Source organism: Octopus bimaculoides, chromosome 11 (assembly GCF_001194135.2).
Source record: "Octopus bimaculoides isolate UCB-OBI-ISO-001 chromosome 11, ASM119413v2, whole genome shotgun sequence".
Classification (NCBI taxonomy): domain Eukaryota; kingdom Metazoa; phylum Mollusca; class Cephalopoda; order Octopoda; family Octopodidae; genus Octopus; species Octopus bimaculoides.
Window position 1 is genome coordinate 45685125 of NC_068991.1, and position 16026 is coordinate 45701150.

Below are 16026 nucleotides of genomic sequence, written 5' to 3' on the forward strand. Positions count from 1 at the left end.
ATATATATATATATATATATAATTTATATTTTCACTCTCATTGAATATAAGATTACAGTTTACAGGATGAATGGTTTGGTTTTTCATTAGTGGCCAGTACCGGCTAACATTCACTTTAATATGATGAAAGTTATATACCTCATGTCTATTTAGGATCATTTCCCTAGGTCCAGTTGTAAATGATATTATTTATGCGTTGTTATATTATTATTTACGCGTTCAATGTTATTGTTATTTTAGAAGTGACTCAGAGTAAAGGTTGGTCATTCAGATTGAATGAACCAGTAGTACTGAAGTGATTTGGAAATGTTTATTTATTCCAAAGTTTACAGGTCCGCTGTTGGCGTAAATAGGTAGTGAAAGGTTTTTCATTTCTAAAATATTGTTCCTCACATTGGTGTATTTAAGGTGTTTTCATGCTTCTAACCTGTTGTTGATGTAGGTAGTCTGAATTTTAATAAATATTTGTGGAAACATTGGAATATATCAAAAATATCCATGTATAGAAGTAATTATTTGAAGCTTTGACGCTGTTCAAAAAAATATCCCTTTTTCTGCTGCTGTACATAATTAACAGCATTTTATACCAATGATATACGCTTTTCTTTGTTTTCGGGTTTTCGATCTAATATGATACGTACTGAATAATTTTTTCTTTTAGCCAATGAACACTGCTATTGCTATTGTTATCTGCTTAGTTTTCAAGGAATCAGTGTGGTTTATGTCTCTAATTTTTCTGTCAATTCTGTGTAACTGATGGTATAAATAGTTTCATTGCTTTCACCTATTATTTTCGGTGCCTATGTTGTCGAATCTCCCACTCTTTGATCTAGTAGCATAGCCAGAGACAGCAAGAGACAAAGAGAGAGACGGAGAGAGAGATGAAGAGAGGAGGAGGGAAGAGAGAGAGGGAAAAGAGAGGAGGAGGGGAGAGAGAGAGAACTACATCAGAACATGGATTGTACTCATTTTAATCTAAGATGATTCGAGAAACGTGAAATGAAGGGATTTGCTCTAGGACACAACGAACCACCCGGTCCAGAAATTGAACTCTTCTAATAATCATAAGTTAGATACCCTAACCACTGCACCACGCAATTTCATTTATCGTACGCACATAAGCATATGCATGTATATACTTATACACACACACACACACACACACACACACACACACACACACACACACACACACACACACACACACACACACACACACACACACATACGCACACACACACACACACACATTATATTAAGGACTAATACTACACGTAAATGCCTCACGCTGTAATGGGACTCTGAAGTTAAACTACCTTAATAAATATACACGGCACCGAAGTGGCAAATCATTAATGATTTCAGGGTTAGCGTTCATAATACACTCTCCAGTCATCAGTGCAAACATAATCAGAACACATAATTATGAACATCTGTATATACCAAGCGAGCAGCAAACTTATCCAATATAGCATATACAAGTGCCCACACTTATATATCCATGTAAAAGGCGGGTTTCTCAAATTACATCTCGGTACACATTTATAGTCGGAATAATTCAGCACTGAATATATTGCGGTTTAATTTTAAATAATATATAAGGATAAAATCTATATAAGAATTTATCAAAGAGCCAGTGTGAAAAACCAGTTCAGGAAAAAACTAATACAAAATATATAATTTCCCCCTTTAAATACAAATACATTCATTATATTAAAGGTTATTACTACATGTAAATGCTTCAGCTGTAATGGGACTCTGAAGTCAGCCTACTTTAAAGAATATACACGGCACCGAAAGCGGGGAAATGCATCTTGGAAGCTACCTCTTAATGAATGTATTTATATTAAAAGGGAAAGATTATATATTTTATATTAATTTTTTCCTGAACTGGTTTTTCACGCTGGCTACTTGATAAATTCATATAGATTTTATCCTTATATACATATCTTCGTTATAAGATCCTAAATCAGGAGAAGAGCATACCCTATAAAATATAGAGCAGCTGTTTATTTTTGTATGTGTAACATAACAGTTTAGAATAAAAAACCCATTGGTTTTATATCTAGCGTGAACTAGATATCTCTTCAGTTTCTCTAAACGATAACTTCTGTGCAAAGAATGTTTTTCTTTAAACACAAGAACACCGGTGATAGTTCAAAAAATATTCCTCTTTAAAATTATGGCCGAGCGAGTTGTCTTCCTTCGCCTGATAGCTAGGTTTTCCAATTTTGTAGCAAAAATTTCAGAAAATGTGTACAACTCCTAACGGCTTCCGTTCTGGAGTTCCGGTTGCCTCCTGGTTCATGTGAGTTCATAAGGATTATATATCTTTCTGCCATACACAAATTACATAGTCTTGTTCCATTGCGATAGGGTTCACAAGTTTCCAGTAATTTCCACCTGATGTTAAAGAGCGTATGATCGTCCTTTAGGCACCATACGCATGCTGCGAGTGTTGTATTGCATCTCTCCGGGACCCTGAAAGAAGATCTGTGATTGTTAAGGCGAATTTTAAATTTAGATTCACAAGATCCGACATAAATTTTAGTGGATCTCCCTGTGTTGGCATTGATGTTACTGATATTTGTGCTGCTTCTGTTTGAGGCTACCTTTGCTCGGTACACTGTAGCTTCGGTGTTACATCGGCTGTCCACTGAGCATTCATTTCTAATCCTGCATGAACAACCGTAGTTTAGGAATGCTAAGTAATTTTTTCTTAACGTTAGGTGCACAACTAAAAGAGATTCTTAAATTATGTCTGTTAAAAATATTTCTATATTTGTGTGATCGCATGAAATGCTTATCAACTAACCTAAGAAAAATCTTACCTACGCATGTCTGGACGTTTAGGGAGAAGGGGGGGGGCGAACCATAAGGTCTTGCGGTGGCATTTCCTTTTATGGCTACTCAATCCTGATGTATATACTATATGGTCCTTGAACTCGCTGGCCACTAGCGCCTCATTGTAAGCTGGAGACACTGTGTCGAAAATATCTTTATTTGAAGATAAGATCGAAATCCGTTTACTGATATCTTTTATTAGGTTTTTGAGCATTATGAGTGGGTGGAAGGAGGCTGTATGATAGCCTATCATTCGGTTTGCAGTATGGTCTGTAGGTGCCACTATCTAAATCAAGCGTGACATCCAAGAAGTTCACCACGGCGAGGTTAGTCTCTATGGTGATTTTAAGGCCAAGGTTGTTGAGGGTGTGTATGATGTCTTTTCTAAGCCTATCTAAAGTATAGCCGTTAGCGCCTCTGGAAATGGCTAAGGCATCATCTCCATATAAACCGAAGTAGACAGAGGGGAATTTATTACCCAGGGAATCCAGAATATAAAACCCTATAAGGTCGCAAATATCAGCGCTGTCGCGACGTTGAAGGAGCCTTTAGGGTCAGTTCGTTTGACCCAGGTTGAATCCTGGCTGAACAGTAGCGTTTTCCTAGCGTGCATAATTATATCTATTTCTCTATCACTTATGTCGGTAATTCATCTAGCATGTACTAATGCCCTATCAAGTAACATTTTCGATATCGATGGATAAAAGTCTACTATATAGAGATGATGCCTTAGCCATCTTCAGAGACGCTAACGGCCATACTTTAGGTTGGCTTAGAAATACATCATATACACATCATTTTTTTGTGTCAACTTGAAACTCTAGCTAAAGACGCTTTCTTAACGTGGCACATTTTAGTAGCAAACCTACAACTTTATAATTACGGAGCAAGCTTCTTCACCAGTCGGCTTTGCCTGTGCGTATACCCAGACTTATAAGCGCACGTGTACATCCATAGATGCATGCGCAAACACACACATTCAGTCACCCCGACATACGGATACATGCATTCATAGCATTAATTCCATTTCTCCCTCCGTTCGCCTGACATTTTACAAAGTTCTGATTTAATATATAATTTCAAAAGTTCCCAACAACGACAAACAGAGATCTTATCAAACTGTCGACCATCAGTGACAATTTTCACACAACGCACATAAAAATATTTGTTTTTCTAAAAGAAAAGCCGAAAAATCTGTTTCACATGCATTCCAATTAAATCATGAATTCGCCAAATGGCGTAATAATAATAATAATAAAAAAAAAATAATAATAATAATAATAATAATAATAATAATAATAATAATAACAACAACAACAACAATATTTTAGCATAGGGACAATGTTTGTCCGAGTCAGTTGGGGTTGGATAATGGCGGATTAATTAATGGACGAATGTTGACCTCATGTACAAAGCACACAGATACACACATAACTACGTTCATAAATATACAGCACGCATTGAGGCAGACACATACACACACAGAGCCAAATACACAGACGTACACATGCATAGATGCACACAGACAAGCACATAGACGCACATATATATATTTACATACACACGCATACAAAGGTGTATGCAGATGTACAGACAGACACACATATATGCAAATTTATAGATAATACACACACGCACACACATTTACAGACAGGTAATACAGATACTCATACAGACACTTATGTACAAAAACACACGCACACGGGCGTACAAACAGACACGTATACATACAGGCAGACGTACAAACATAAACATTTGCGCAAATTTAGATATATAGCTATACATAGATGCAGACATACATATACGACCGACGAACAAACATACACACAGGCACACAGGCACACACACATGCAGATATTCAGAGAATACATAGGGAGGTATACACTGGCACGCATTCATGACACACAAGCACATATGGACAACTGACAGAGGCAACAATACTGACAAGAACAACAACACAGAGAGCAAAGTGAGGAAAATACTGTCACAAAAACAACTGTAAAACTAACAAAAACAACAAAAACAAGAGCAGTAATTCATTAATTAAAAAAAAAAAATAGAAAATAAAGAAAATCGATAAAAAAAAAAGGGTTTTTTTTTAAATGGGGGTAGTACCCGCATCTCGGTTGCTATGGAAACAGAATGCAAGCTGAATGATATGGTCCTTCGGTGGAACTATTTTTTGGTTTCTTCTTATTGTTGTCTGTTGTTCTACAGTGCTGGATGCGTGTGTGTTGTGTGTGTGTATGTGTGTGAGTGTGGTGTGTGTGTGTATCTGTGTATGTATGTGTGTTGTGTGTGAGTGTGGTGTGTGTGTGTGTGTATGTGTGTGTGTGTGTGTGTGTGCGTGTATGCTTGTGTGTGTGTGTGTGTGTCGGTGTGCGTAAGTGCGTGTGAGTTTGTATCTTGTGTGTGTGCATCTTGTTTCTCTGTTTTATGTCTCGTTTGTTATGTGTCATCTGCAGTATGTTGTTGTACATGCTGTTGTTGTACATGCTGTTGTTGTACATGCTGTTGTTGTACATGCTGTTGTTGTGTGTGTGTATGGTCGTATGTTTTCGGTTTTTGTGTTGCTTTGTGATAAGTCAGCAATCGCTCTCTATTGTTGTTGTTGTTGTTGTTGTTGCTAGTCTCCTTGGTGGAAAAGTCAGAACGCCCGATAAAATGCATTACAATATTTGTTTAGGCTCTCTGCGCTCTTAGGATCGAATCCTGTTTCAAGCCATCTCTATTTTTCTTTATTCCTTCGAGGTCCTTAAATGAAATACTAGCCAAGTACAGGAGTCCCTTTTCTTCCCATATCTTGGAATGGGCAACACGAAACGTCAAAGCAAGGATATTCACTTCTTAGTTCTATCAATCTTGTTACCCTCACTCTATGTTGTTGTTGGCACTCCGTCGCTTACGACGTCAAGGGTTCCAGTTGATCCGATCAACGGAACAGCCTGCTCATGAAATTAACGTGCAAGTGGCTGAGCACTCCACAGACACGTGTACCTTTAACGTGGTTCTCGAGGATATTCAGCGTGACACAGTGTGACAAGGCTGACCCTTTGAATTACAGGCACAACAGAAACAGGAAGTAAGAGTGAGAGAAAATTGTGGTGAAAGAGTACAGAAGGGTTCGCCACCATCCCCTGCCGGAGCCTCGTGGAGCTTTAGATGCTTTCGCTCAATAAGCACTCACAACGCCCGGTCTGGGAATTGAAACCGCGATCCTATGACCGCGAGTCCGCTGCCCTAACCCCTGGGCCATTGCGCCTCCACACTCTATGAATGAGACAAGAAAGAATAGGCAATACAGTGTGAAACGGAGAAAAAGCGCGTAGCCTAGAGATTAGAACAGAAATTCTCAACTATTTTTCATCTATGGACCTCTTTGATTACTATTTTATTCTGGTGGACCCCCCACAGCCATTCGATGTGTAAAAACTAGTTTTATAGAAACTTCTTTCAAAAGTCCTATTTTGTTTTTCACACATTGTGTAGGTTGGATTATATAAAATGTTAGAGAAAGAAACCTAGCCGTTTCATGCAATACATGCCAATACATACACCTAAAGCAAAGTTTTTCCAGGGGCCCTTATGATACTATTGCGGATCTCCAATTTATCATTTTACTGCGTGGCCTCTCTTCCGAAAATCTTATATGTATTCTCAGGGATCATATGGGCCTCGGGTAAGAACCATTGAAATAAGGGTGTTGTGGTTGCGATCGCAAAATCGTGGTTTTGATTCTTGGACAGGGAAGCATCTTGTGTTCTTGAGCAAAACATTTTATTTCACGTTGCTCCACTTCGCTCAGCGGTAAATGAGTATCTCTGCGACGGACTGGCATCTCCTTCAGTGAGAATGTTATGCTATGGCAACGGGGTAACTGGCCCCATGAGTTCTAAGACTTGAGGCAGTTATGTCCAAGGGCTGGAACAGAAGTGAATTAATAAAATCAGTAGAGTGATAAACAAAATGCCATGTGTTTGTTACGTCCCTTTACATTATAACTTCAAATCCCGCCTTGGTCGACTTTATATTTCTTTCATCCGGGATAATAATGTCGATAAACCAAGTATCAGTAATATCCAGAGGTAGATTTATTTCACTGTTTGTCTCCCAAAATTTTCGATCATCTGTAAGTGTTAGATATCAATATGAAGTAAATAAGAGTGATGGCCAGTGTGTAGCATTTTATTAAGCGAGTGATGGCACCCTCTGGGATCTCATCATATCTACCCTGCCGTTTTACTTCTACACCAATGTTCGAGGAACAGATGAGAGATAAACACCCCTTTTCATAGGTCATAATCCCTTTGCAGCTCGAAAAATGTATCACGTTTGGTGAACAATAGTATTGTTGGTTATAGATTCCCAATGGACCAACCAGTGCCTGGCTGCACTTCTGCGAGTAAGAGTGACAAGGGGAGTGTCAGTAAATCGGTGCAAAGGAATTTGTTCCGAAAAGGATTTCGTTCAAAAGGAACCGTTATTTTGTCTACACACACACACACACACACACACACACGCACGCATGCACGCACGCACGCACGCACACACACACACACACACACACGCACACACACACACACACAAAACACATATAAACAAAATCGAACACAAATACACAGGTGAATTGACGAAAGTATATTCTCTTGTGCCTATAATCGCAGCCTGCCCACGAACTGGCAAAAGAAATACCTTATGTATGTGTATTCAATATTGTTTATATACCTCGGGCTGCTTCTCGTTCATATTTGAATATATATGTATATATCTTTTTTATCTTTTTCTTGTTTCACTCGTTAGTATGCGGACATGCTGAGGTGCCGACTTGAAGAATTTTTAGTCGAATGAATCGACCCCAGGACTTATTCTTTGTAAGCCAAGTATTCCATCGACCCCTTGGCTGAACCGCTAAGTTACGAGGACGTAAACACACCAACATCGGTTGTCAAGCGATGGTGGTGGGACAAACACAGATACACACACATATACATGTATATATATATTTCTCAATTGAATTACTTTCCCCCCCCTTCCTTCCTGTCTTAAGGCTTGACCTCTTATCCCTACACACATCTCTCACTTGCTTCGGGCTATCCTTTGAGTAAGCAGCGCACAGAGTACTCCGGATACGATATGATATATATCCACCTTTGCTACTACAATTATCTCCGGAAAATACTCACAAGGATTCTTTACATGGATGTTTACTGCTGGAATGGAGCTACACTCCAAGTACTGTTTCTTCTTTGTTCTTTTTTCTGCGCATCGCTCTCACTTCTTACTACAAATCTCCTCTTATAGATGTAATAATCCATTCTTCTACTATTACCGTCTCCGATGAAGGGATACATTGGATTTTCCCTGAAACAGCTGTAAGACTTTATCCATAAAATATAATTCTAACTTTGCCATTGGTCTCTTTATCCTTTTCTTTCTTTATACATACATATATATATATAAATATACAACAAGCTTCTTTCAGTTTCCGTCTATCAAATCCACTCACAAGGCGTTGGTCGGCCTGAGACTATAGTAGAAGACACTTGCCCAAGGTGCCACGCAGTGGGACTGAACCCGGAACCATGTCGTTGGTAAGCAAGCTTCTTTTCGACTATATAAATCAGCTCTACAGATACGCACATACATATATATGCATATATAAATGGTATGTGTGTGTACGATGGATTTCTGTACAATTTGTATCCACCAGGTCCACTGACAAAATATTGGTAAATTCAAACCTATGGGAAAAGTTTTTCAAGGTTTTACACAGTGAGGATTGAACTCAGAACCACACGGTTGAAGAAGCAAATTTCTTGCGCAATCTTGCGTGTAAATTGAAATGTTGTAAACATACACAAGAAAACTTAACATTAAAAATCGAAACATACCTTCCGATTTTCTATGTTTTTCACTTTTGCATCAATGTTTTATGCAAGATCAAAAATATATGAGTGGAGATTGAAAAAGAATAATCCTCATTTTATCTCCTCTAACATTATTCTGTTTGTCACGATTTGTGTTCGAGTGTTACGCACTAAATAACGTTAATTATGGGGGAAAACAAAAGACAATGGAACTTTGTAAGATAATGAAACAAATTCCAATTTTACATACTAAACACGCATGTTCAACATCTCCACCGCTTAACTAGTGGTGTTGGTTTGGTTCCATCCCACTAACTTTGCAGTTTGGCAAAAGAGACCGGTAGAATAAGTACCGAGTTTTTAAAAATAAGTACTGGGGTCAATTTGTTCGACTAAACCCTTAAGGGTGGTGCCCCTTCATGGCAAAAGTCCAATGAATGAAACAAATAAAACACAAAGGAAAAGATATAGAAGAAATCTTAAACATAATGAGACAAGTTCGAAAGTTTCATATGAGACATGTTCAACTATGGAAGGATACTGACAACATATTTGAAAGATTTAACTTAGTAAAACAATTTCAAGTGTCAAATTTTCAACATGATGAACAGGATATAAATTCAAAATATCAAGAGCCGGAAGACGTATCACGATGGATTTTTGTCGACCAGTATTCTATTTGTGACTTGCATCTATTCAAGAATGGAAGCTTAAGATGACTTCCGCAATATTTGACGACTGACAATTTGCTGTCGAGTGTATAATGGAAAATGTATTTTCTCACTCCCCCCCCCTCTCTCTCTCTGTTTATATATGTATATATATATATATATATGAGGTATGGGGGTTTAGTTCACAGGTGATCTAAACGATCAGGTACGCTAGGTAAGTGGTGTAACGGATTACTAGGGCTCCAATATATATATATATATATATATAACCTCGAGGACCCAGGTTCAATCTCATTGCTTGGCATCTTCGGCAGATGTAATTTTTTGTACCCTCAGGTCGATCCATACTTTATTAAACTGGGTAGACGGAAACTATACAAAATCTCGTCAGGTTGATTGTAGATGGCACAGCTGTTCCACATACTGTATCACGCTAATATTACCTGAGAATCATCTTAAAAGTATACGTGTCTGGAGAATTCGAACCCGTTTACGCTTAAATTCTGGAGCAGATAACTCAGTTAATGAAACAAAACATTTCTCATCGCTGAACGACGGAAATCCCTTCCTGCCATAAGTGTTGCAAAATATATTACAGTAATCCCTCGACTATCGCAGGTGTTACGCTCCAAAACACCCGCGATAGGTGAAAATCTGCGATGTAGAAACAGTATTGAACTGTATATTTTTAAAATCATTTTTATAATTTGTATATATCTATTTTATTATAAATGTAAAACACCACAGAGGAATCGACGTAAGCTTAAATAATAAACCGCGATATGTGAACCACAATATGCTAACCGCTATATGGTGAGGGATTACTGTACCTCCTTTGGAAGCGAGTTGCTTGTTATAGCTTCAATATTTTTGTAACGCATTAAATACAGCTGGTGAGGAAAATTTTGGTGGCGTATCAAACGGCTGGCAGGAAACATGTTCTAAAGTATGATTCAGGAATTTAGTAATGTTACAAAGTCTCAGAAATGTGAGAAGGGATTTGAGAGATATTGTTCTATAGTGAAGGGTATATAAGTGTATCACTAGAACAAATGCCGTACTATGCAAAATAATATTAGAAATGATGAAGCCAGGATTCCTGGTTTTGAAAATAATCCCTATTCATTGTATAGGATTATCCCCCAAAACGGGAACATTTGAAAGACCCAACAAAAATAAAAAAAATCCAAATCCAACAAAAGTTTTATGGACATAAACTAAACAACTTGCCTTATAATAATCAATAACCCAAAGTAATAATGTCTGAAAATTACGTCCCGTAGATGGCATCCTCTTCTACATATGTCAATCTGTCAATCTGCTGCTGAGGTTCCCCATTGCTTAGTGCAACGTCTCAGTTGGTGTACCACGAATTTGTCTTGAATTCTTTGTTTCAGGGTCCTTGGCTGAGCCGTGTAGACCTGACTCTTAAGGTAGCCCTACAAGAACAAATTTCGAACGGACAAATCCGGTGATCTTCGGGGCTAGAGAATGTCGCCAAATCTTGAGAGGCCACGGTTACCAAACAAATCTTGTGCAGCCGCCATTGATTGCCTTGTAGTGTCCGATGTCGCACCATCGTGAAGTTGCGGAAAATTCAATGCAGGTACAACAAAAGATTGCAGCATCTCAACATTTCGATCCAAAGTGACAGTTGTTGTGATCCCCTCTTCATTTTCGAAAAAAATAAGGTCTGATGACCCCATGTGACGAAACTGCACACCATACCGTCACTTTGCTGCTGTATAAAGGGCGTTCATGAAGTTCTTTAGGGTTGCTGTCTGCCCAGTAACGATAGTTCTGCTTGTTCACATAATCTGTGAGATGAATATGGGCCTCGTCTGACATCCACAGCTTGTTCAAAAAGTTGTTGTCTTCGTTTATATTTTCTATAAGTTTTTGACAGTATTCTAATTGCAACTGGTAATCATTCTCCTTGAGTTCTTGCGCGATCTGCAGCTTGTACGGATAAAATTTAAAGTTAAAATGGAGAATTCAGCAAATACTCTCTCATGATAACTTTAATGCAACTACTTCCTTATGAACTGAACAATGTGAGCTCTTTAGGACTAAAACATGTAGAGCCTCAGTATTCTGTGGAGCACGAACATTTCTTGGTCGTTTTGTCGGTTTCTTTTTCAGAATCAATCCAGCCTCTTCAAAATTTTTGATCCATGCTTTTATCGCGTGTTTTGAGGGAACTTGACCATGACGCCCTAAATTGAGACGACGTTGGAACTCACGCTGTGCACCCTCCAAACTATTGTTTTTGTAAAGCATTTTTATGACGAAAGCACACTGTTAACCGTTCCACTGGTACATCATTACTAAATTGTAAGGTTGTTTCTGCATGAAGCGTATTGTACAGTAGTGCTGCCAAATGTACAGTACTACATGGTTGCCACTATGCATTTCAAAAGTTGCCGGTTTGTTTGTTTAGTATCTGCAGATCAATTTTTTTGTTAGATTTGAACCTATTTTCGTTGGCTTTCTCAAAAGTTCCGGTTTTTTGGGGGTCACCCTATATTAGGGATGTCAATAAATTACTATAAACAATCTAGTAAGCCACCTTTATCAATAAGAAGAGAAAGAAAGCCAAACATTGGAACTAATGGTAATAATACCGATTGCGTTATCATCAATAATTGACTGATACCTATTTTAGCGTTTTCGGAAAGATGAAAGGAAAACTTTCACCTCGGTAAGATTTGAATTCTGAACGTAGAGGCTGTAACTAAACACCACAAGATATTTCTGTCCGCTGCCCTAACGATTCTGTCAAACCACTGACTGTAATAATTGTTTTTAATTTAGGCACACGGGTAGTATTTTTAAGAAGGTTAACCGATACAGAAGTATCCAGAGTAATAAAAACCGATAATCGCAACAATTAACATCACAACAGAAGTTATAGTTAGAAGAGACGTCTAAGTCCAAGTCCAAGAGTACTGGTCTAACAAGCACCCGAACCTGGGTAGTAAGAAGGAAAAAATGTTAGACCTTCATCAGAACAGTTAACACTCCAATATGTATTATTGGATGGAAGCCAATCCGCTACTAAAAGTTCTTTCTAACACAATATCGTCCAGAACCTCCAGGTTATAAACCTAGCAAAAGTACGCACAGCAACGAGATGGAGCTTGGATCCAATTAACCGAGAGAAAAGAGTAAGACATGGAAATCCTCAGAAGATGAGAGTATAAGTGGCAGCCTCTCGCTGTGAAACAACAGAAAGCACTAGCATCCTTCGATTTATAATTGTTGTTTACCCTAGGTCTGCATTCATCTAGCATGTCTGTGATATTCCAAATGTGGTCACTCCATATGTTTACGGGTATGAAGAAATAAGTTATCTTAAGTGTCCGTCCCGTTTTAAGGTCATAGAATATGATTTATGTAGGATTTTGCCGCTATCTCTAGCAGGTTGAGCGACCATAAAGAACGTCTATAGGTCGGTTGCTGTCATTCATTCTAAGTTGTTCCAAACTGTAACATGAAGTTGAGAAGTGATGAGGCGAAAGAGAAAAGAAAAACCCCAAATACGTCATGTCAGAAGTGAAGATAATCAGGGGAATCAAGTTTTATTTACTTGAAATCCTTTTCTATGCGAATGTGAGAAAGTTTGCCGCTGAATACAGATTAAGAAGAAGCCTTTAACTCAATCTGTAGCGGAGAAAATTCATGCAATCAAGCTTTATAGAAAGTTGAAGATTCTGGTTAAAGTGATGGGAGTTTGGTTCGATATTGTCCTCAAGTTGAATGAGATATGAGACGAGGTAATAACTAAGGTTATTCCGGAATTAAATTGGTAGCTATCTTTGAAACATCAGGCGGATGTGGTGAATGCCGACATCAGAGTGTGGATGTAGGCGACACTACATCTTCCTGCAAGGAACATCTAACCAGCTTGGAACGTTTATGATGTTGCTTGCAGTGAAAGAGACTGGTCTGAATTGAACGATTGAATGCGGACGTTTTGGTGCCAGCTGAGCTGCTAATGGACGATTTGGCGGTGAGGACACACACACATAGACACGCGTGAGCGCGCGCATACGCACGAGACTGGGAGAGACTAAAAATTTGCGAGATAAAAATGCTAAAGTGTATTGAAATGAAAATGAAGCGACTAAAAAATAAGGTAACCTCCTTCTATATAAGACAATGCACAACGAACGATTACTGTTGTTTATAAATGAAAAACGGTATATTGACATATCAAAAAGTATAGCTTTATTTAGTTTTTCATTTAATAATTATAAGCCTTTCTGTATTTATTTTTTTAATATTCCATGTAGTTTTTGTGAGTTCATGTCTAACTTTAAAAACAAATTAGTTTATGTAGAATAGTTATTTTTACATTTTTTTTTTTTTTGGTGTCCAGACATCTCAGCTACAAATCAGTCGATACCAAATGGGTTCTGCGTAGAATTAGTGGCAGCAACTCGCTAGTACCTAATCACCGGTGTTAAATCATTAGCACAAAAACGTCTTTAACCTGGGGCCGGACCTTTTAGCATTCTACCGCTAACATCCTCATCATAAAGAACTTGTGATGTAGTTGACGGTACATAAGCAGAGACGTTATGAAATAAGTTTATATTTCTGGACAGTGGGTAAGGTTAACAGTCTTTAGTCAGGCATGTCTGACAACAGCAAGTTATTTTGACCGGGCTAAAGCCTTGGGGCATAATTGAAGCGATGATGAGCGTTTTAAATTCTGGGTGTTTTTAATTGCTTAAGGTTTTCTACCAGTTTTACAATGGAACAGTGTCACTCTGTTGTTGGTAATGTCTTGAATAATACCTAACGCATCGATAACATTGTGGATTACAGATGATTTAGTTTCAAAATCCCTTCGAGGATTAGGGATAAAGTTGTGAGATGTCTGCTAGATGGGTCCACTATATGGAGAGAAGAATGAAAGTATTCTCCATGGACTTGCTCCCTCGCATAAACTATTGATTTGTGGAAGTATGTGACATGTAGGATGGACATTCAAAATTCATAAAGAAAACTGTTCTGTCATGTTGGCTTCCTCCGGAGAAATGAAGTCAATTTTCCACTACATGATAACCATAGTGAAGAGTCTGAAAAACGTCCATTGGTTTTCCTCTCCAGCCAAATCCTCACCAGCTATTACAAGTACTTCTTGATGTGAAAGTTGAGGGTGGATACAGAAATACTGTTCAGCAGATATTTTTCTAAAACCAGAGCTAAGAGTGGCGAATATTGTCGTTTTATTCAACTCAGTCTTTTCTTTCTTTTGTATGTATTTTTATTAATTCATTTATTTAATTCTGTCATTGCTTTCTTTGTAGCGTTTCTTTTTCTCTTTTTCTGTCAGTGGACTTCATATTTTTTCACTTGTTTGGTTGTTTTTTTTTAATATATTTTTCAAATTTTTAGTTTATCGCATTCGAAGTTTTCCTTCAAATTTTATACTCATCATTTTATTTCTCTGTTTTATTTTCCTTCTATTTTTCCACCCAAACCCTCCTTAACATAATTAGATTCAATAAAGTAAAAAAAAAAAAAAAATGATGTATTCCCTTCCACCCTCTTCAGCACTCTATTCACTCACCACCACCCTAAAACAGATCAATAACAAATAAGATACCCACACAGCTCCTGCAATCTTTTCACTTACATTAAGATTAACGATTCGTTCTCACCCAACATTTTAGTTCTATTTATATATTTATTGTGTCTTTATATATTTTGTTCCTAAAATAATGGTCTTTAAAACGCCTCCGTTAATGTTTGCCAAATCATACTTCCTATTCAAAAATCTCACCATTCTACCTATCTATTCTTGCTTCATGTCATTTCTCCATCTCATGAACCCCTACAGTACTATCTCCTTTCCCTCCTTTTCTCCTTGTCTCATCAGTTTCGATTCCAGTCATCCTCTCTGACTTTATCTTATACTGGACCGTTTTCAATCAGTCATGCATTCTTTCTCTCATACATACAGACACCACCATCCGCGTGCACGCACACACACACACACACACACACACACACACACACACACACACATACATACATACATGTATATGCACGTTCATGCTCGAACTCATTTAAAAAAATGCACGTCCTCTAATATACATACATATCTACTTACCTAAATATGTACGTACATACGTATCTACATGTATGTATGTACGTAGGTACGTACGTATGTATGTATATATATATATGTATATATGTATGTATGTGTGCATGTGTGTATGTGTGTATGTGTGTGTGTGTGTTTATGTGTGTGTGTGTGTGTGTGTGTGTGTGTGTGTGTGTGTGTGTGTGTGTGTGTGTGTGTGTGTGTGTGTGTGTGTGTGTGTGTGTAAACTAGAACACACGCACAAAGCTTAATGTTCTCTCTCTCTCTTTCTGCAGACACATACAATTATATATATATGTATATGTGTGTGTGCGTGTGTGTGTGTTTGTATGTATGTATGTATACATTCATACGTTCATGCATGCATACATATACACTTACACATACACAGACACATACGCGAGCACACACACACTGACACACACAGACACACACACACACATGTACATATCTTCTCTATTATTTAACTATCAATGTATTTATTTGTCTGTCAACCATCTTTCTACCTGGATTATTTTTTTTTCGG